The sequence below is a fragment of the Danio aesculapii genome, chromosome 21 (assembly GCF_903798145.1).
Source record: "Danio aesculapii chromosome 21, fDanAes4.1, whole genome shotgun sequence".
NCBI classification, from domain to species: Eukaryota; Metazoa; Chordata; class Actinopteri; order Cypriniformes; family Danionidae; genus Danio; species Danio aesculapii.
In genome coordinates, this window is record NC_079455.1 from 45,182,668 (window position 1) to 45,205,167 (window position 22,500).

Below are 22,500 nucleotides of genomic sequence, written 5' to 3' on the forward strand. Positions count from 1 at the left end.
ATGGACATACAAAAGTTTCCAACATCTTTTCCTGTGTTTAACAGAATAAAGAAACAGGTTTGAATTTTGCGTGAACCATCCCCTTTTATAACCACATTGGGCTCCACGGGCGCTGATGGAGACTCAGGTACAGAGACTTTTTTTCTTCGGCTTTGAGAAAAAGCATTTTGTTCTTCGACGTGTTCATCTGGAGGGGCATCGAGTTCTGTTCACACTTCAGATGAAGACATATGCTGAAACATTAATGTCCTCTCGACGCAGCCAAGAGTGCCGAAATCACTATTTTCCAAACAGTAGAGCGACGCCAGGCGTTACGGCACCCGAACACACCTCGACCCGTCCCACACACACACATATGGAGAGTCTGACCACGTGTGAGAGCTTTTAATAGCCCGTAAACAACATGTAAGTGACAAATAACAATATCCAACGCGCATGTGTGTGTCTTTGTGACTTGTGTGGGCGAGTCGCTTTTCGTTTAACGCTTTTATATGCGGGGAAAATCTGAGAAATGAAAGGAGAAAAGCGCAGAGACTTTTGGCTATTTTCCAGTTCCAGCAAGAGACCTTCTTACAAAATTATGACTCTCACAATGCCAAATATTACTTTCAGCATCATTTCTGAAGTCAAACAATGTGGGTAATGTCAAATCACAAATGTAGACATCTTAAAATAAACTAAAACAATCTGAATAAATTCAGCATCAAATTAATGTTACACTGAAATATCAATAACAAACGTGCCAAACTGTAATATCAAAGTTACAACATAATGACAATGTTACAATTACCTGTCAAAATAATGTTATAATGTAATGTCAGTGTCAAAAATGTTACAATATGATGTAACCATCAAAACATTGTTACAATATAACAGTGAGTAGCTAAAAAAAGCCAAAACGGTTGGTATCAAAATTATTGAATTAATAATCTAATATATCAGTATTAAATGTCAATATAATGTTACAATGTAACAACAGACAAAAATTTAACAATGTAATGTCACCTTAACAAAACGTTACAATATAACTACAGTGTCTAAACTCCCTGCCAAAATAACATTACAATATAACTACAGTGTCTAAACTCCCTGCCAAAATAACATTACAATATAACTACAGTGTCTAAACTCCCTGCCAAAATAATGTTACAATATAATGTCACCTTAAAAAAACGTTACAATATAACTACAGTGTCAAAGTTCCCTGCCAAAATAACATTACAATATAACGTCACCTTAAAAAAACGTTACAATATAACTACAGTGTCTAAATTCCCTGCCAAAATAATGTTACAATATAATGTCACCTTAAAAAAACTTTACAATATAACTACAGTGTCTAAACTCTCTGCCAAAATAACGTTACAATATAATGTCACCTTAAAAAAACGTTACAATATAACTACAGTGTCTAAACTCCCTGCCAAAATAATGTTACAATATAATGTCACCTTAAAAAAACGTTACAATATAACTACAGTGTCTAAATTCCCTGCCAAAATAATGTTACAATATAATGTCACCTTAAAAAAACTTTACAATATAACTACAGTGTCTAAACTCTCTGCCAAAATAACGTTACAATATAATGTCACCTTAAAAAAACTTTACAATATAACTACAGTGTCTAAACTCCCTGCCAAAATAATGTTACAATATAATGAGTGTCTAAATTCCCTGCCAAATTAATGTTACAATATAATGTCACCTTAAAAAAACTTTACAATATAACTACAGTGTCTAAACTCTCTGCCAAAATAATGTTACAATATAATGAGTGTCTAAATTCCCTGCCAAATTAATGTTACAATATAATGTCACCTTAAAAAAACATTACAATATAACTACAGTGTCTAAATTCCCTGCCAAAATAACATTACAATATAACTACAGTGTCAAAATTCCCTGCCAAAGTAACGTTACAATATAACTACAGTGTCTAAATTCCCTGCCAAAATAATGTTACAATATAATGTCACCTTAAAAAAACATTACAATATAACTACAGTGTCTAAATTCCCTGCCAAAATAACATTACAATATAACTACAGTGTCAAAATTCCCTGCCAAAGTAACGTTACAATATAACTACAGTGTCTAAATTCCCTGCCAAAATAATGTTACAATATAATGTCACCTTAAAAAAACGTTACAATATAACTACAGTGTCAAAATTCCCTGCCAAAATAACGTTACAATATAATGTCACCTTAAAAAAACGTTACAATATAACTACAGTGTCTAAATTCCCTGCCAAAATAATGTTACAATATAATGTCACCTTAAAAAAACGTTACAATATAACTACAGTGTATAAATTCCCTGCCAAAATAATGTTACAATATAATGTCGCCTTAAAAAAATGTTACAATATAACTACAGTGTCAAAATTCCCCGCCAAAATAATGTTACAATATAATGTCGCCTTAAAAAAATGTTACAATATAACTACAGTGTCAAAATTCCCCGCCAAAATAATGTTACAATATAATGTCACCTTAAAAAAACGTTACAATATAACTACAGTGTATAAATTCCCTGCCAAAATAATGTTACAATATAATGTCGCCTTAAAAAAATGTTACAATATAACTACAGTGTCAAAATTCCCTGCCAAAATAACATTACAATATAATGAGTGTCTAAATTCCCTGCCAAAATAATGTTACAATATAATGTCACCTTAACAAAACATTACAATATAACTACAGTGTCAAAATTCCCTGCCAAAATAACATTACAATATAATGTCACCTTAAAAAAACATTACAATATAACTACAGTGTCTAAATTCCCTGCCAAAATAATGTTACAATATAATGTCACCTTAACAAAACGTTACAATATAACTACAGTGTCTAAATTCCCTGCCAAAATAACATTACAATATAATGAGTGTCTAAACTCTCTGCCAAAATAATGTTACAATATAATGTCACCTTAACAAAACATTACAATATAACTACAGTGTCAAAATTCCCTGCCAAAATAACATTACAATATAATGTCACCTTAAAAAAACATTACAATATAACTACAGTGTCTAAATTCCCTGCCAAAATAATGTTACAATATAATGTCACCTTAACAAAACATTACAATATAACTACAGTGTCTAAATTCCCTGCCAAAATAACATTACAATATAATGTCACCTTAAAAAAACGTTACAATATAACTACAGTGTCTAAATTCCCTGCCAAAATAACATTACAATATAATGAGTGTCTAAACTCCCTGCCAAAATAATGTTACAATGTAATGTCACCTTAAAAAAACATTACAATATAACTACAGTGTCTAAATTCCCTGCCAAAATAATGTTACAATATAATGTCACCTTAACAAAACGTTACAATATAACTACAGTGTCTAAACTCCCTGCCAAAATAATGTTACAATATAATGTCACCTTAAAAAAATGTTACAATATAACTACAGTGTCTAAATTCCCTGCCAAAATAACGTTACAATATAATGAGTGTCTAAATTCCCTGCCAAATTAATGTTACAATATAATGAGTGTCTAAATCCCCTGCCAAATTAATGTTACAATATAATGTCACCTTAAAAAAACGTTACAATATAACTACAGTGTCAAAATTCCCGTCAAAACAACGTTACAATATAATGAGTGTCTAAATCCCCTGCCAAAACAACGTTACAATATAATGAGTGTCTAAATCCCCTGCCAAAACAACGTTACAATATAATGAGTGTCTAAACTCCCTGCCAAAATAACGTTACAATATAATGTCACCTTAAAAAACGTTACAATATAACTACAGTGTCTAAACTCTCTGCCAAAATAACGTTACAATATAATGTCACCTTAAAAAAAGTTACAATATAATGAGTGTCTAAACTCTCTGCCAAAATAACGTTACAATATAATGAGTGTCTAAACTCCCTGCCAAAATAACGTTACAATATAATGTCACCTTAAAAAAACGTTACAATATAACTACAGTGTCTAAACTCTCTGCCAAAATAACGTTACAATATAATGAGTGTCTAATATAATGAGATCTTAATCCCGCCCCTTTTCGCAGTTCCACACAACAGAATTTCACAAGCTCAAACTCTAGTGTGACTGCAGCATAAGTCTGGACCTCTGATTGCCTAAGAAAGAGCTGTAGATGTTTGACTGTACATGTCTGTACTTGAGGTCACGACACACACAGAAACCAAGAGCCCATTGAAGCGCTCGTGCTAACAGACGTTTCACAACCATAACAAAACCGATTTAAGAGGAAAAGAAAGAGATGAAAAGAGAGAACGACTGAAAAGATACATCAAAGCCTCAGTAAACCGGCAGATTTCCTTGAAGAAATCACTCTCCTGCCATACCAAACCAACAGAACACACTTTCCATTGTGGAGAACAAAAGCATAGGTTTAGTAGAATGTTCCTGCTGCCCTTTTCAATGCAAACACTGGCAAAGAGCCTGCTTTTCAGAAAATATTACTGCAAATTAAAGATGATGGCGTGCATGTAACGCTGTCTGTAAACACTGAAATTACACTGTAACATTACTTTCCTGATTATATTGGGCAATGATGTTATTTTGCAACATTTTAATGTTGACATTGTTTATATATAACATTTATTCATATATACACTCACCGGCCACTTTATTAGGTACACCTTACTAGTAACAGGTTGGACCCCGTTTTGCCTTCAGAACGGTCTTAATCCTTCATGGCGTAGATTCAACAAGCTACTAGAAATATTCCTCAGATTCCTCTATTGGATTGAGCTCTGGTGACTGTAGAGGCCATTTGAGTACAGTGAACTCATTGCCATGTTCAAGAAACCAGTCTGAGATGATTCACGCTTTATGACATGGTGCGTTATCCTGCTGGAAGTAGCCATCAGAAGATGGAGACACTGTGCTCATAAAGGGATGGACATGGTCAGCAACAATACTCAGGTAGGCTGTGGTGTTGACATGACGCTCAATTAGTACTAATGGGCCATTTTATAGGATGTTGACATTGTTATGAAAAGTTTAATGGCATCAATAATATACATTTTCATAATTTCAATATCCTAATATCATATTTAACTTGTATTATTTTAATAGTTATATTTAACATGAGTTACACTGTAACATTATTTAGCAAATGCATCAACAATGCACTGATAATGGTTTAGCTTTAAGTGACAAAAATAAAAACAAATAAACCATTTACAGCAGTTTTCAAGGGTTTTTCAGAACCTTTTAAGCACTGTTTTAAAGCAACTTGTCTGTGTTTGCTATATTGGAAAACTTTGATGATTAAATTCTTTTACAATAACACAAGGATAAGTTATATAAGAAAAAAATATATCACCATGTCAATGAAATGGCCAAATCCTTTAAATATGATGTCAAATTCCAATATAACTGTCATAATATTACAATATAAAGTTAATATTTGATGCAAAAAGTTGCAATATAGGTTAATGTAATGTCAGTATGTTACAATATAACCATGTTAGATGTGACTGGCGAAATCTTCAAATATAACAGTGTTCAATGTATCTGTCCGAATGTTACGATATATAATATTACTATCTAAATGTTGCACTGTAACGTTGTGTTCAATGCAAGTGCAAATACATTACACAACACTTGCCAAAACATCATTAGAATGTCAACTTCTACACCACTGTCAAACTATTACAGCATAACTTCATGCAAATGTTACAATATGCAGCTGGGAAAATAAGTATCGAACACGTCAGCATTTTGCTGAGAAAACATATTTCTAAAGGTGCTGTTGACTTGAAATGTTCACCAGATGTTACCAATGAAATCCATATATGCAAAGAAAACAAATCTTATTAGATTTTCAGCACACACACATGCATACACATACAATGACACACATCACACACTGTAGGACAGACATGTACCACTATTTGTACTATAAAAAGAGCACTGAAGAATTTGACTAAAAGACGCTGCTGTTGAATTCTGGGATGGGGATTTAAATATACTTAATTGGGTTAAGTTAGGGTTATGGTTGGGACAGGTTGTGTTTAATCATGCTATATAAATAAAATTGACATGACATTGACAATACAACATTATGCACAATATGATGTTTGAGCATCAATATTGCATGTGAATGAACTGGTGTGAGAAACTTTTCGTGAGGAACTTCATGCAAATGTTACAATATGCAGATGGGAAAATAAGCGTTGGCACGTCAGCATTTTGCTGAGAAAACATATTTCTAAAGATTGACTGCTGTTGACTTGAAATGTTCACCAGATATTACCAAAGAAATCCATATATGCAAACAAAACAAATCTAATTAGTTTACAAATGAAGTTACGCATAATAAAATGAAATGACGCAGGGAAAAGTATTGAACACATAAAGGAAGGGAGGTGTATTTGGGCAGTGAAAAACCAGACAGCAGCTGAAATCTCTCAGTAGTTCTTCAGCACTCCTCTGCCCTTCCTCAGTGTAAATGAATATCACCTGCTTCAGTCCAACATCTACATTAGCAGGAGGATGAAGATGAAACCATTTCAGCAAGACAATGATCCAAAACACAGCCAAGGAAACTCTCAGATGCTTTCAAGGAAAGAAAATCAAGCTGGAGAATGGCCCAACCAATCACCTGATCCGAATCCAATAGAAAATACAAATTAACACTTAGATTTGATCAACGAGACCCACAGAACCATCAAGATTTTGACCCTCTGTTGAAGTCTGTGAGAAACTCACACCTGAGCAATGCATGCAACCCAGGCTCATTCTGAAAGCGTAGTCCTGCGGACGTTTCTTGAGACCGCGAAATACATCCCGGGAGGTACGTATTTTTGCAGTTTTTGGTTTTCGCGAATCCGCGAGAGGCCGCTGTGTGCGCTTTTTCGCTTCTCAAATGTATCTTGCGAGTGCCGTTCGCGCCCGCGCTGTTCTTGCGTAAACCCACCAGAGGCCGCTGTCGAACGAACGTCTGTCTGTCCGACTGGCTGAATGATTGACTGGGCGACCGGCCACCCTCCTCCTTCCCTGAAACCAACCAATTTTACCGATTGACCCACCTGCCTGCCTGCTTACTTCCCTAAACCCAACCAACAATTTACAAAAGCCATCCAGAAAAAGAAAAGCCCTCGTCTGATTTTTACCACGTTTTCGGATTTTACCACATTCTCACCCTGTTATGAACTTCTTCACTTTATTTCTTGGATTCTGTTTTAGTCTTACCTGATTTCTGGAACCGCTCTTCCCCGGACTCGAACCCGGTCGTCGTCGTCAGCTCCTTTTTGCGTCTCAAGTCCGCCGACGTACAGGACAAGCTAACCGGACAAACTGGTTGTGGCAGGAAAGCCCTCCACACGAAGGTAAGCGGTCAGCCGGTAAGCGCTAAAAGTAACGCCGTCATACCGCCCCGCAACGTTCGCTTAAAAAATGAAATGCAGCCATACGTACCCCCGGCTATAATTCGCAGTCTCCAGAAACGTCCTCGGGACTACGTTTTCAGAATGAGCCTAGGTTGAATGCATGTGACTTCATCCTCCATATGAGAGGCGTCTTTAAGCTGCCAGCATTAAAAAAGCCTTTAATATAAAGTATTAAATATGTTTCAGTAGTTCAGTGCTCTCTCCTTCTGTCATTTCATTTATATTACACATAACTAATGTTTCAGATTTGTTTGTTTTATTTTTATGTTTGTATTGTTTAAGTTTTTACCAAAATCTGCTTCAATTCCAAGTCAACACCTCCTTTAGAGATATTATTCCCAGGAAAAAACATGATGTGTTCAATACTTATTTCCCCCACTGCACCCATCATGTCAATGTAACAACCACAACCTTTATAAAGTTTTAATTAGGACAATTTTAATTTCTGTCTTTTGCATGATGTGCTATGATGAAATGACAAGCGAACCGAAAGAAAGACAGAGTGACGCAACGCAAGAGAAGGTCATGTTTTCAGCGCATTGCATTGTGTTCTTTAAAGGACAAAACCCAAGGCCATGTGATTCTCAGTAATAGCCATCACACGTCTCCATCGCTTTCTTCCACAGCCTCTCTCTCTCTTCTTTACAGAATATATCAAAACACGCCGCATGTGTGAAAGCATTTGCGTCTGTAAACAGGTAAACATTTCCACTCGACTCATTTGCAGGAGCTTAGCGTGGTGAAAACAATTTGTGCCGTTTTTTTTTTTTTTTCTGAAAAAGCCTCTTGCAAATGAAGCTTGAAATATTTTCTTAAAGTGGCGATATGTCTCATTCACACTTCGGTTTCAAATGCGCTAAGGAGGCTTTCTGTCAAGCGCTGGTCTCTCTCTCTCTTTCTCTTTCTGCTGAGAGCGATTTTCAAGAAAGCTTGACAAAAGTGTGCTCATTACTGCGCTGAAACTGCAAGGTAGAGTCAAACTCATACAGGGAAAATGCAGCGGCGGTTCTGTCCTGGACAGTGTTAAACAGTTGTTCTAGAACATGTGGCGGCAAGGTGTGTGTGTGTAATAAAGTCCGCACACACCTGCCCGCGTCCAGACGCCAGGGTGAACTCTGCACCTGTTACCAGGGAAACCGAGGAGCGGGAAACAGACAGGGAATTCCGTGAAATGTTGGGATGGAGACAAGTGTATGAACGGGTGTGAGAAATTTTAAGCACACACACACACACGCGCATACACATTTAATAACACACATCACACACTGTAAGACAGACATGTAACACTATCTGTACTATAAAAAGAGCACTGAAGAATCTGACTAAAAGACGCTGCTGTTGAATTCTGGGATGGGGATTTAGATGTACTTAATTGGGTCGAGATTAGGGTTATGGTTGGGACAGGTTGTGTTTAATCATGCTGTATAAATAAAATTGACATGACATTGACAATACAACATTATGCACAATATTATGTTTGAGCATCGATATTGCATGTGAATGAACTGGTGTGAGAAACTTTTTGAAGTGCACACACACACACACACACACACACACACACACACACACACACACACACACGCACACGCGCACACACACACACACACACACTGTAGGACAAACATAACTATATCTGCACTATAAAAAGAGCATAGAAGAAAGATGCTGCTGCTGAATTCTGTGATGGGGATTAAATGTACTTAATTGGGTTAAGGTTAGGGTTAGGGGTGGGACAGGTTTTGTTAAATCATGCTATATAAATAAAGTTGACATTGACAATACAAAATAATGTTTAGTTAAGGGTTGCGCAATATATCGTTTGAGCATCAATATTGCATGTGAATGAAGGGGTGTGAGAAATCTAAAGTGCGCACACACACACAATAACACACATCACACACTGTAGGACAGACATGTAACACTATTTATACTATGAAAGGAGCACTGAAGAATTTTGCTAAAAGACGCTGCTGTTGAATTCTGGGGTGGGGATTTAAATTTACTTAATTGGGTTGAGATTAGGGTTATGGTTTGGTCAGGCTGTGTTTAATAGTGTTATATAAATAAAATTGACATGACATTGAAAATACATTGTGTTTAGATTAACTCAAGGTTACACAATAAATCGTTTGAGCATTAATGTCACATATGAATGAACGGGTGTTAGAACTTTAAAGTGCACACACACACGCACGCAAAAACACACACAATAACACACATTACACACAGCAGGAAGGACATGTTAAACTATCTGTACTATAAAAAGAGCACTGAAACTTTTTACTAAAGGACGTTGCTGTTGTATTGTGGATGGTGATTTAAATGTACTTAATTGGGTTAAGGTTAGGGCTAGGGGTGGGACAGGTTTTGTTAAATCATGCTAGATAAATAAAACTGACATGACATTGACAATATAAGATAAGATTTAGTTTAGCTAAGGGTTGCAAAACATATTGTTTGAGCATCGATATCGCATGTGAATGAACGAGTGTGAGAAATTTGAAGCACACACACACACACACACACACATTTACACATACACACACACAATAACGTACATTACCCACTGTAAGACAGACATTTAACACGATCTGTACTATAAAAAGAGCACTGAAGAAAGACGCTGCTGTTGAATTCTGGTATAGGGATTTGAATATACTTAATTGGGTTAAGATTAGGGTTCGGGGTGGGTCAGGTTGTGTTAATTAGTGCTATATAAATAAAACTGACATTGACAATACAACATTATGTTTAGTTTAGGGTTGCACAATATGTCATTCGAGCATTGATATTGCATGTGAATGAACGGGTGTGAGAAATTTGAAGCACACACACACATATGCACATACAATAACACACATCACACACTGTAGGACAGACATGTAACACTATCTGCACTATAAAAAGAGCACTGAAGAAAGACGCTGCTGTTGAGTTCTGGGATGGGGGTTTAAATGTACTTAATTGGGTTAGGGTTAGGGTTATGGTTGGATCAGGTTGTGTTTAATCGTTCGATAAAAATAAACCTGACATTGACAATGCAACATTATGTTTAGGTTAGCTTAGGGTTCCACAATATATAGTTTGAACATCGATATCGCATGTGAACGGGTGTGAGAAATTTGAAGCACACACACATACAATAACACACATCACACACTGTAGGACAGACATGTAACTCTATCTGTACTATAAAAAGAGCACTGAAGAAAGATGCTGCTGTTGAGTTCTGGGATGGAGGTTTAAATGAGCTTAATTGGGTTAAGGTTAGGGTTAGGTCAGGTTGTTTAATTCATTAATCAAATTCAAATGAACTCTCTAAAACGTTACATCAAATTCCTGTCAATATATTAAAATATAAAGTCAATGTTTGATACAAATGTCCAAAAATTGTGATATGCTTTTAATGTAACATCAAGAAACACAAAACGGTAGAATTTTAAAACACTTCTTTCCTTATATCAGGCACTGTATCCATCTGTGTGTGTGTCAGTGTCTATAAGAGAACGCTCTGTGTTTACACTGAGCAGATCTCTGTCTTTCTGCTTTTCACATCAGCCCCTCCCACCTGTTCCTCCTCAGCCAATGACCTTGCTGAAGGAGAAAGAGGCCACGAGGCTCCGCCCACTTCCCCGCCTCTTCTGGCTGCACTCACTAAATAACAGAGGCGGATTCAGAGCTGCGCCCTGAACACCTGCAAAACTTCCAGAGTTTGAAGACAGAGGCCAGACAAAAGGCTTTCATGAGAGGGCATTTCTGTGGGAAAAACTGCTGCCAGTGTCCGGTTACATTCCTGCCGCTCTCGCGCTGCTGCTCTAAACAAGAACGGACCAGTCAAGTTCACAAAATCCGTCACGAGCAGCTCATATTACACTCCAAAAATCTGTAAGATGGAATTCTGTGCTTTGAGTAAATGAAGCCAATGTTTAAATGCATGCTAACACTTTCAATGTAGCTCACGCTTATAATGAATTATAACAAGGGCCAGACTGAATCTGCGCACATTTTTCGCTATTTCTGCACAGAATTTTGTAAAAAGTCTGCGGATTTATGCGGTATAATTCTGGGAGTATCGTAACTAGGGCAGCACCAGGACTGGATTGGGACAATAAAAATCGGCCCTGGCATTTTGGTCCAGAGTGGCCCACTACATACAATCAAAAGACTACCCATCTGTGCACACTCTTGAATATGTTTACCAACGCCTATTCTGTAAAAGCACACAAGTCATAAATAGGAAATAATGACAATTGACAATTTTAAAAACTTTAAAAAAATGTATTTGTTATTATAAGAGAATTATAATCCACACTGGAAGTCCATCCTGTGTGTTTTGAGGGAGCCTATATTAAATAATGAACATAACAAAAATGCCTGCTGACGCACACAGTTAATGTTGATTAACAAAATAAAGCTCAATAATAAAAGCAATGTGTCAGAGACCCTTAAAAAAATGTATTTAACTCAACAGTGAAACATCAAAACATAGCTTAAAGATTTTATATAGTCAGTCAAATTAAATTCAACAATTAGAAAATGCAATAAATATTTATTTGGGCCTGAACTACAAAACCAAATATAAAACAATAATCAAGAGTTCACACTTAGCTGATGATTGATTATAAAGCCTGTTTGGCATGGTGTCCCAGGAGAAAGCCCTGAGCTTAGAATATCCTCGAGGCCGGGGCTCCCTCCAGTTAGAAGGGAGAGAGGGGAGTTTGAGCTCAGGTAGATCTTGAGAACTCCCCTGCTTGTGAATTCCGCAGATTTTTAGCAGAATTCTGTACAATTCCGCAGATTTTCCGCAGAATTCCGCAGATTTTTTGCAGAATTCTGCAGAATTCCACAGATTTTTAGCAGAATTCCGCAGATTTTCCGCAGAATTCCACAGATTTTTAGCAGAATTCCGTAGAATTACGCAGATTTTCCACAGAATTCCACAGATTTTTAGCAGAATTCCGCAGAATTCCACAGATTTTTTGCAGAATTCTGTAGAATTCCGCAGATTTTCCACAGAATTCTGCAGATTTCTGCAGATTTCCGCAGATTTCTGCAGATTTTCCGCAGAATTCCACAGATTTTCCGCAGAATTCCGCAGATTTTTTGCAGAATTCCGCAGATTTTCTGCAGATTTCCGCAGATTTTTAAACCCATCATTAATTCTGTTTATTGACTTGTGTAAATGTGTGTAAATCTATATTTATTCAGTTTTTAAATTAATTTCAGTAATATTTTTGACTAATATGAAAATGTTGATCTGATTTATGTACAATGCAGTTTGTACAGTAATATTTTCTGTCTTTTAGTAGAGATATTATATGAGAGACTTGCTTTGTTTACCAAATTAAGTGAATCTAGTTGGATTTGCATTTTAAAAAGTTAAATAAAAGTTAAAAAGATCTTATTTTTTATTTTACATATTAAGATTTTACTAATGATACTCCCAAAATAATTCTGCAGAAATCCGCCAATTTTTACCAAAAAAATCAAGAGTTTAATTTTTACCAAACTCTAATCTAATGGAGTGAAAGATTTTCATTTGGATAGGTTTAAGGCCTGTGACTGTTTGATTTTCAGCAAATTTGCAATATAAACTGCTTTGCTTTGTAAAATTCTCTTATAAACCGAAACTGAATCCAACATGAGTGCAGGAATCTATGATTGTGATTTTTTTCTCTTCATATCCGAGTCCTTTGTGATGTTTAAAGTGTGTAACCCCAGCGGGTTTGATTTCTGCTCTACGTGTCATGACACACACGCAAAGTAAACAGCTTCTTAAATACATATTTATTGGATAATTAGGACTGTAATTGGTTCAGGCTGTAACGAGACGGACGTTAAACCAGCAACTGCAGCAAAAAAATTAGCACTTGGAAAAACAGTAGCACATACTGCCCACACCGCCGGAGTGCGAAAAACACACACGAGAACCACACATAAACAAACACATAAAACACACACACACACAAGTGCTTTATACCATTGCAAATAGAAGCACACGCACACACACACACACACACATGCATGCAAACAGCAGCTTTAACTAAAGCACTGATGGAATGGAATGTCAATGGCGTCACAGATAAACACACACACACACACACACACACAAACAAACACACACATACACACACTGCCAGATGTTCAAATGCCTTTTAGGAAAAACCAAGACAAGAAATCTCCTCTTAGACACACAGATAATCCCAACGCTTCAGTTCAACCTGACACTTCCTGAAAACTCCAGCCATGCACAACAACATGAGCATTAATGCAGGAATTTCACTGCTTCGCTTCATACAAAGGTTTCAGCGACTAGTTAAGGGCTATCTAGATAAATTTACTGTTTATTTAAAGTTGCAATAAGTCTGTTCACATCCTTGCCGTTCCTTTTCACAACATTTAAAGATATTTAGGGACCACCAAGTGATGAAGTGTTTCAGGAGTAATTGTGTCCCATTCTTCCTACAAACAAGTCTTAGGGTGAGCATATTTTGTCCATTTGCTACGCTTTTTTCATTGGATTGCGACTCCTGGGGTCTCATTACATTAGATTAAAGACACAGCAATAGGGTCAGATGCAGCAGACCGATTTCATGGCACCACGGTCAACTTTCTGACAAATAAAAACATTCAATAGAATAAAAAAGTAAAACCAAGTGAGCTCAAAGCTATGAAAGTCCTTCTGTCAACAGCAGCAGTGAGTTATTTTGCTCGTCTTTTGTATTTTATTAATAATTATAAACACTAATATATATAGTCGACTGTCACTTCAAGAGAATGGATTTGATTTACAGTTTTCATTCTGAACTCTTTATGTTCATTTATTACACAACAAACATTGGTTTATGTGAATAAAGTAAATGCTTGATCATATTCAGAAAAACTGAAGGTGTATGGTCGGTTTTCTGGATGTTTTTGGTACATTTCTAGACATCTCTGGACAGTTGCTGTTAAAAGAGCTCTCAGATTTCACATAAAATATCTTAATTTGTGTGTTCAGAAGATAAACAAAGGTCTCAGGGCTTTGGTCTGACATTAGGGTGAGTAATTAATAACAAAATGTTCATTTTTGAGTGAACTAACCCTTTAAAGTCTAAGTATTTTCTATGTTTGTTTCCTGTTCTTTTTATTACCATAATTTCTGAGGGTTACTAATTATGTTCACCTGTTCCTTGTTTGGTTGCTTGCTATCTTGTATGCATTTATTTATCTGATTTTAGCAACCCAGGCTCATTCTGAGAACGTAGTCCCGTGGACGTTTCTGGAGACCGCGAAATACGTAGCCGGGGGTACGTACGGCTGCATTTCATTTTTTTAAGTGAACGCTGCGGGGCGGTGTAACGCCGTTCCTTTCGGCGCTTGCCGGCCGGCCGCTCGCCTCCGTGTGGAGGGCTTTCCCGCTGCAACCAGTTTGTCCGGTTAGCTCTTCGTGTACTCTCGCGGACTCGAGGCGCAGAGAGGGGCTGACCACGAAGACGACGACGACCGGGTTCGAGTCCGGGGAAGAGCGGTTCCAGAAATCAGGTAAGAAAACAAAAACAAAATCCAAAAAATAAAGCGAACGAGTTCATCACAGGGTGAGAATGTGGTCAAAATCCGAAAACGTGGTAAAAATCAGACGAGGGCTTTTCTTCTTCTGGACGGCTTTTGTGAATCGTCGTTGGTTGGGTTTAGGGACGGAGGAGGGTTGGTCAGCCGATTGGCCGGTCGCACGGTCAATCATTCTGTCATCCAGGCAGACAGGCGGAAGGTTGTTCAACAGCGTCCTCCAGCGGGTTTACGCGAGAACGGCGCGGGAAAAAGCGCGCACAGCGGCCTCTCGCGGATTCGCGAAAACAAAAACTGCAAAAATACGTACCTCCCAGGACGTATTTCGCGGTCTCCAGAAACGTCCATGAGACTACGTTCTCAGAATGAGCCTGGGTTGGATTTTAGGGTCTTTTTTTTTTCGTGTCGAATGCAAACCTATTTGTTTTGCTTGTCATTTTTGGGTAAACTAATCCTTTAAAGTCTCAGTATGTCTTAGGTTTGGCTCCTGTTTTTGAATTGCCGTAGTTTCTGAGAGTTACTAATTATGTTCACCTGTTCCTTGTTTGGTTGCTTACTATCCTATATGCATTTATAGTCCTTCACTGTCACGGTTGATGATGCATGCGCTCTTTTTGTCATGTCACGTGGGATAGTTTTGTTTTTCTGTTGTGTATTGGGATCACGTGACTCACTAACTAGGATCAGCTGGTCTGTCTTAACTTCTTCTATTTAAGAAGCGTTGTTACGTGCTTCATTGTCAGTTCGTTACGCTTGTTCATGATTTCTCTGTGTCTTGTCAGGAACCTCGATCTGATTCACTTTTGGACTCTCGGTTACCCCCGATTCAGCTACTTCCTTTTCCGATGCTGGATGCTTTTGTGTGGTTGCTCGCTGAGCATTCCTGAGTCATATACATTAAATTTTACTTGCAATTAGATCCATCTGACTAGTGAGTTTTCCTGAGCGTTACATTCACGGCACTCACATTAAAATAAATACAGACCACAACTGAACATGGAGGATAACCTCTGAGTGGCGTTCTCCAAAAATAAACAAAGGATAGACTTGGGTATGTTAGTGTGTGTGTGAGCTGTTTTGCGTTTGCAAGGTTTGTATATTTATAGACACCTCAGAGGATACTGGGGGTCACGAGTCACTGGCGTTGTTATTTTGGGGGTCACAGACTGAAAAGTTTGGAAACCCCTGGTGTAAAGCACTGTGTGAACGTTGACGCTAATCTTCTATTTGAATGAACTGACAAACTCGCATCCAAACATCAGCACCAAGACTGCCATTGACTGCCTAGTAAAACAGAAAGCACACACCAACAAAAGCAGTGCACTGCATCCTGCGTACGATCCTCTAGGTGTTGCAATTAAGTATTTCTATTCACTTTATTTTTCTTGGGGATTGCAAGAAGCACAAAACTGTTCTGTCCTGAATGCAACCATGAGAAAAAACAACATTAAAATGACACCAAACGTGCTGTACTAAAGCTAGATTACCGCACGTCTGACAGACTGGACTATTGTATCAAAGCCATTGGGTAAGGTTATCAGAATCTATTATATAATTTCTTTCATTTGCTTTTCAGCTTAGTCCCTTTATTAATCAGGGGTCACCACAGTGGAATGAACCGCCAACTATTCCAGGATATGTTTTATGCAGCGGATGCCCTTCCAGCTGCAACCCATCACCGGGAAACACCCAAACACTCTCACTTACACACAACCACTTCGGACAATTTAGCCTAGCCAATTCCCCTACAGCGCATGTGTTTGGACTGTGGGGGAAACCGGAGCACCCGGAGGAAACCCACACCAACACGAGGAGAACATGCAAACTCCACACAGAAACACCAACTGACCCAGCCGAGGCTCGAACCAGCGTAATCTTTAATATGTTGAGTAATATTTGGCAGTGGTTATTAAGAGACTATCCTTTTCGAAACGTTTCTTTAAAGATAACACATTAACGTCGTTATGACTGCAATAAATCAGCCGTACATCACAAACTCAACAAACACACGTGGGCATGCACGCACACACGCGCACACACAGGAGACATGCTAGCATTAGCCTCTGTCACTGCTCAATTATGGCAGCCATTACAGTGGCACATCTTACAGCGGCACACTTGACAATATCCAAACAAGTCAGGCGTTTTAATTAAAAGTTCTCTGTTTCAGCGTGCACCTCACCTGCCGTGTTAATTACACACACTGCTGCTGTTCCTCTGCCTTTATTTTCAGACGGCTAATTACACTTTTTTGAGTCTCTTCACCTTCACTGCTATGAGCAGGTGCGACGACAAAACAAGGTGTGTTTTTCCCACCCGCGCGCAAAATCACGGCACTCGTTAAGGACAAGACCACTCGTTAACACAAATGTGACAGGTTCATCCTTCAGCCCGCGAGACCTAATGGAGTTCTCAGCTACGACTCATTTAACTTTCAACTTTTTTTCTAAGAAGGCACGAAAACGAAACCAGCACTCACAACTATGAAGCTTCACTAAAGAAACTAGTCAATTTAACACTTAAAAATGTATTTAAACTTACTTACTTTTGCCATTTATGAGACTTAAATGAGAAATAATTGAGATTCATTTACATTACAGAACTTTATTTTACCTTAGATGTTGCCCCTTAAATAAAAACTTCACTGACAATTAAGCTTCATCAAAGCAACAAGTCATTTCAATGAAATTATATGACTTTTGCCACATATGAGAAATAAATGAGACATTATTGAGAATTAATTACATAGAGAATTTTACCTCAGATGTTTCCTCTTTAAAAAACAGACAATCATTAAGCTTCATTAAAGCAACAAGTCAATTCAATTACATTATTTCCCTTTTATCACATATAAGAAATAAATGAGACATAATTGAGAATTAATTAGATTGAGTATATAATTTAACCTTAAAACATTCCCCCTAAAAACCTGCACAGCCAATTATTAAGCTTTATTATAGCAACAAGTCATTTCAATTAAATTATATTGCTTTTGCCACATATGAGACTTAAATGAGACATAATCGAGAATCAATTAGATTAAGAATTTTACTTCACATGTTTCCTCTTTAAAAAACCTGTACTTGCACTTATTAAGTTTAATTATAGCGACAAATCAATAAAAATATACTGCTTTTATAACATATGAGAAATAAATGAGACATTATTTAGAATCTATTACATAGAGAATTTTACCTCAGATGTTTCCTCTTTAAAAAACAGACAATCATTAGGCTTCATTAAAGCAACAAGTCAATTCAATTACATTATATCACTTTTATCACATATGAGAAATAATTGAGACATAATCGAGAATTAATTAGATTAAGTATATAATTTAACCTTAAAACATTCCCCCTAAAAACCTGCACAGCCAATTATTAAGCTTTATTATAGCAACAAGTCATTTCAATTAAATTATATCAATTTTATCACATATGAGAAATAAGTGAGACATAATAGAGAATCAATTACATTAGGAATTTTACATCACATGTTTCCTCTTTTAAAAAACTGCACTGGCACTTATTAAGCTTAATTATAGTAACAAATGAATCAAAATATACTGCTTTTATAACATATGAGAGTTAAATGAGACGTTATTGAGAATCAATTCATTAAGTGTTTAAATTAAACTCAGATGTTTCCTCTTTTTAAAAAAAGCATGATCATTAAGCTTCATTAAAGCAACAAGTCATTTAAATTATACCACTTTTATCCCATATGAGAAATAAATGAGACATAATTGAGAATAAGTTAGATTAATTATATAATTTAACCTCAGATTATTCCCCTTAAAAATCTGGACAATTATTAAGCTTTATTAAAGCAGCAAGTCATTTCAACTAAATTATATCCCTTTTGCCACATATGAGAAATAATTGAGACATAATTGAGAATAAGTTAATTATAATATTAATTATATAATTTAACCTCAGATCATTCCCCTTAAAAACCTTGATAGACAATTATTAAGCTTAATTAAAGCAGCAAGTCATTTCAATTAAATTATGTCCCTTTTGCCACATAAGAGAAATAAATGAGACATAATTGAGAATCAATTACATCAAGAATTTTACCTCAGACGTTTCCTCTTTAATAAAAACAGACAATCGTGAAGCTTCATTAAAGCAACAAGTCATTTCAATTAAATTATATTGCTTTTGCCACATATGAGACTTAAATGAGACATAATCGAGAATCAATTAGATTAAGAATTTTACTTCACATGTTTCCTCTTTAAAAAAAAACTTGTACTTGCACTTATTAAGTTTAATTATAGCGACAAATCAATAAAATATACTGCTTTTATAACATACGAGACTTAAAGGGGATACACAAGTCTCTTTTTCTCCAGAGAAACAGGTGAACATTCACTATAATTCTCCATTTGAAGAAGCATTTGAGACATTAACGAGACTTGATTGATCATCTCTCCTGACTGCTGATGGGTTAACAGTGTGTTTCAGTCATCATGGGAACTGTTTGTGAAGGGCAGGGTGATTTTCCGCAGCTCATTGTGAAGGACAGTGGAAGACGGGCGGTTTCCCATGAATCGTCATTACCCACAATGCACTTTGTCCCATTGTTGTTTCAGTGGCGTTTTTGGTCACACCACTTTCCTAGGATGTATTTTAAAGGGGTCATATGATGTGGCTAATAAAAAGTATTATTTTGTGTTTTTGGTCTAACGTAATGCATTTACACAGTTAAAAGTTTATTTTTCGCATATTTTGATGAGTTTTACAATGATGATTGTTCTGAAAAACATATTGTGCTCTGATTAGCCAGCAATCCAGTGCGTTCTGATTGGCTAATTATTTTAAGTATGTAATAGAAATGTTACGCCCATTACCATATTTGGAAAATCAGCTGACGCAAATCCAAAGCAATGCTGACGAATGATAATGTTGTTGTTACTACTTTATCAATTAGAGGCCAAATCAGATCCATAATGAGGCTTTTTATGAAGATGTGGACTAGTTTTAACTTTTAAAAATATATATCTCGGGGTTTCAAAACAATTATCATATATATATATATATATATATATATATATATATATATATATATATATATATATATATATATATATATATATATATATATATATATATATATATATATAAATGCACAAACAGCTTATAACACTTATGATATATATATATAACACATGAAAGTGAATAATATAATACCTGTAAAGATGTCGAATGTGTTTTTCAAATATATATCTAAATAACCAAGCTGTCCTTCAATGTAAACAGTCTGCAAAGTCAAAACAGCGCATGATAAATAAAGATATTGGGCTCTATTTTGACGATCCATGTGCAAAGTGCAAAGCAAATAATAAATAATACTGCTAATAATGATAACATTATACAAAAGCAAATTGTTATGAATAAACTGAAAAAGCCCCCCGAGATGAAGAAGGCAAGAAAGTTTGGTTTTTATATTTATGTAGGTTAGAAAATAATAATTTTTGTAATATTTGAATCCTTTATATTTATATCCTATATATATCCTTATTATATCCTATATACATCCTTAATATTAGCACATATGAGCGCAAATGCATTTGGTATTTAAATTGCGTGGCGCAAAACGTCAAAACGACCCTTGCGCGAAGCTAAAACTAGCAAACAACAATTGCGTCGCGCCTTGCGCCACATTGCACCGGGTCTATGATAGGGCTCATTATCTCCTAAATGAAAGAGTTGGATCTGAATTGCATTAACTAATTATTATATTAAAATTTTTAGCCTCAAATTAACTCATTTGCATAATCCCCACCTCACGCAACATAAAAATACTAATATGGGCGTTTCGTTTATAAAGACTTGGCTGACCAATCAGAGTACAGTTGACTTATGGAAGGGGGAGGGGTTTACAGACCTTAAGCGATATCAAAGTCCCTTTAAGACAAGTCATTTTCGAAACGTCTCTCGTCAGTATGCTCGGGCATTCTGTCTGAATGGAGAAACATCAAATTCTCCAAAATTGTTTGCCAAGCTTACAATTACATTACATTACATATATGGAATTGGCAATAAAATTAAACAACAACTGTCTCATTAGTTTGGTTTCTAAATATTCAAATCAAACTAAATTGTATTTTTTTCAGGTTGCCTGAGCTAATGCGCATGCACACTCGAAAGGAACAAGATCACGACACCAACCTCTTGCATAGCAGTTCTACACATTATCAACTAATAATACTTCGTCAGATCCCGCTGCTCTTCTGAAGTAATTAAAAACTTGGTCTTGATGGCGAATCTTCTCTAGTAATGACAGGGACTCTTTGTTTACATATTCGTGGGTGTTTGAGCAGTTGCCGTCATGTGTTGTGATTTTGACAGGATGGACTGTACATCGCGTTCGTTTCATTCAGATTACAAAACCAACAAACATTTGTTTTCAAGTGTAGTTGATTCATTTAAAAGTACAGATTTCAAGCTTTATTTGGAAATATTTCTGATGTCTGTGAACCAAGTATTCGCTGCGATTTCAGTGTGTTTGTTGAACACAGAAACTGTTGTAAAAGCACACGTCTGGTCTAAGCTTCTCCATCATACAAACGTCAATCTATATTGATCAATGATTGGCTCCTGTACTAGTAGGCAGGGCTTCATTCGCCATATTGACTCTTACACTTTTCCCCATTCAAAACTTTACGAGTGAAATGTCTGGGGAATTCTATAGTCTTTGGTAATATGCACTGAAATGATTCAAATGAATCACATTGATATCATTGCAAAATGATTCTAATATTAAAAACAAAGCCTGCTCTTTATGAATGTTGATGTATGTACTGCAAAAAAAAGACCAACAGCACTCAATTCAGGCCAATTATCCATCATTCAGTCCAGCAGAATAGTTAAGAAGTTATATTAAGCTATATTTGCGAATCTTTTGCCTGCTACTGATTTACACAAATACCACCATTATACGAACAGTCTGACATGAGCGACTAGTTTATGATACAAAATAGATCCAAAAGACTAATCAGAACAGACTCGTCCAGCTGACCAATGAGAGCAGAGTTGGCTGATGTAAAAGGGAGGGGCTTACAAACCTGAATTGATTCAAATGAATCGTATGGATATTATTTCAAAATGATTCAAACGCATATTCTGAGAAAACGACAATGTTTTCTGACCTTGTAGAAGTCTCGACACAATATTAGCACACTTGAATATAACATATAACCTGCTTCAGCACAAGACAAATAAGAAAAGTTATATTTTTGAGCACTACGAATTAAACAATATAGTTAGCAAGTTGTTATATTTCCGAATCTTTTGCCTGCTGCTGATTCACACAAATATCACCATTATATGAACACTCTGACATGAGCGATTTGTTTCCGACATAGAATAGATACAAAAGACTAATCAGAACAGACTTGTGCAGCTGACCAATCAGAGCAGAGTAGGCTAATGTAAAAGGGAGGGGCTTACAATCCTGAAGCCGTGAATTGATTCAAATGAATCATATTGATATTATTTCAAAATGATTCAAACACATATTCTGAGAAAACAACAATGTTTT

The 22,500-nt window shown here is 36.2% G+C and overlaps 1 protein-coding gene across 7 annotated transcripts in view; it reads right to left on the reverse strand.

The window, feature by feature from the left end:
* The window catches only part of LOC130214212 (transcription factor 4-like), a 317,282-nt gene that overhangs the window by 285,633 nt on the left and 9,149 nt on the right, over positions 1-22,500 (reverse strand). The gene's annotated exons all lie outside the window — the stretch shown is intronic.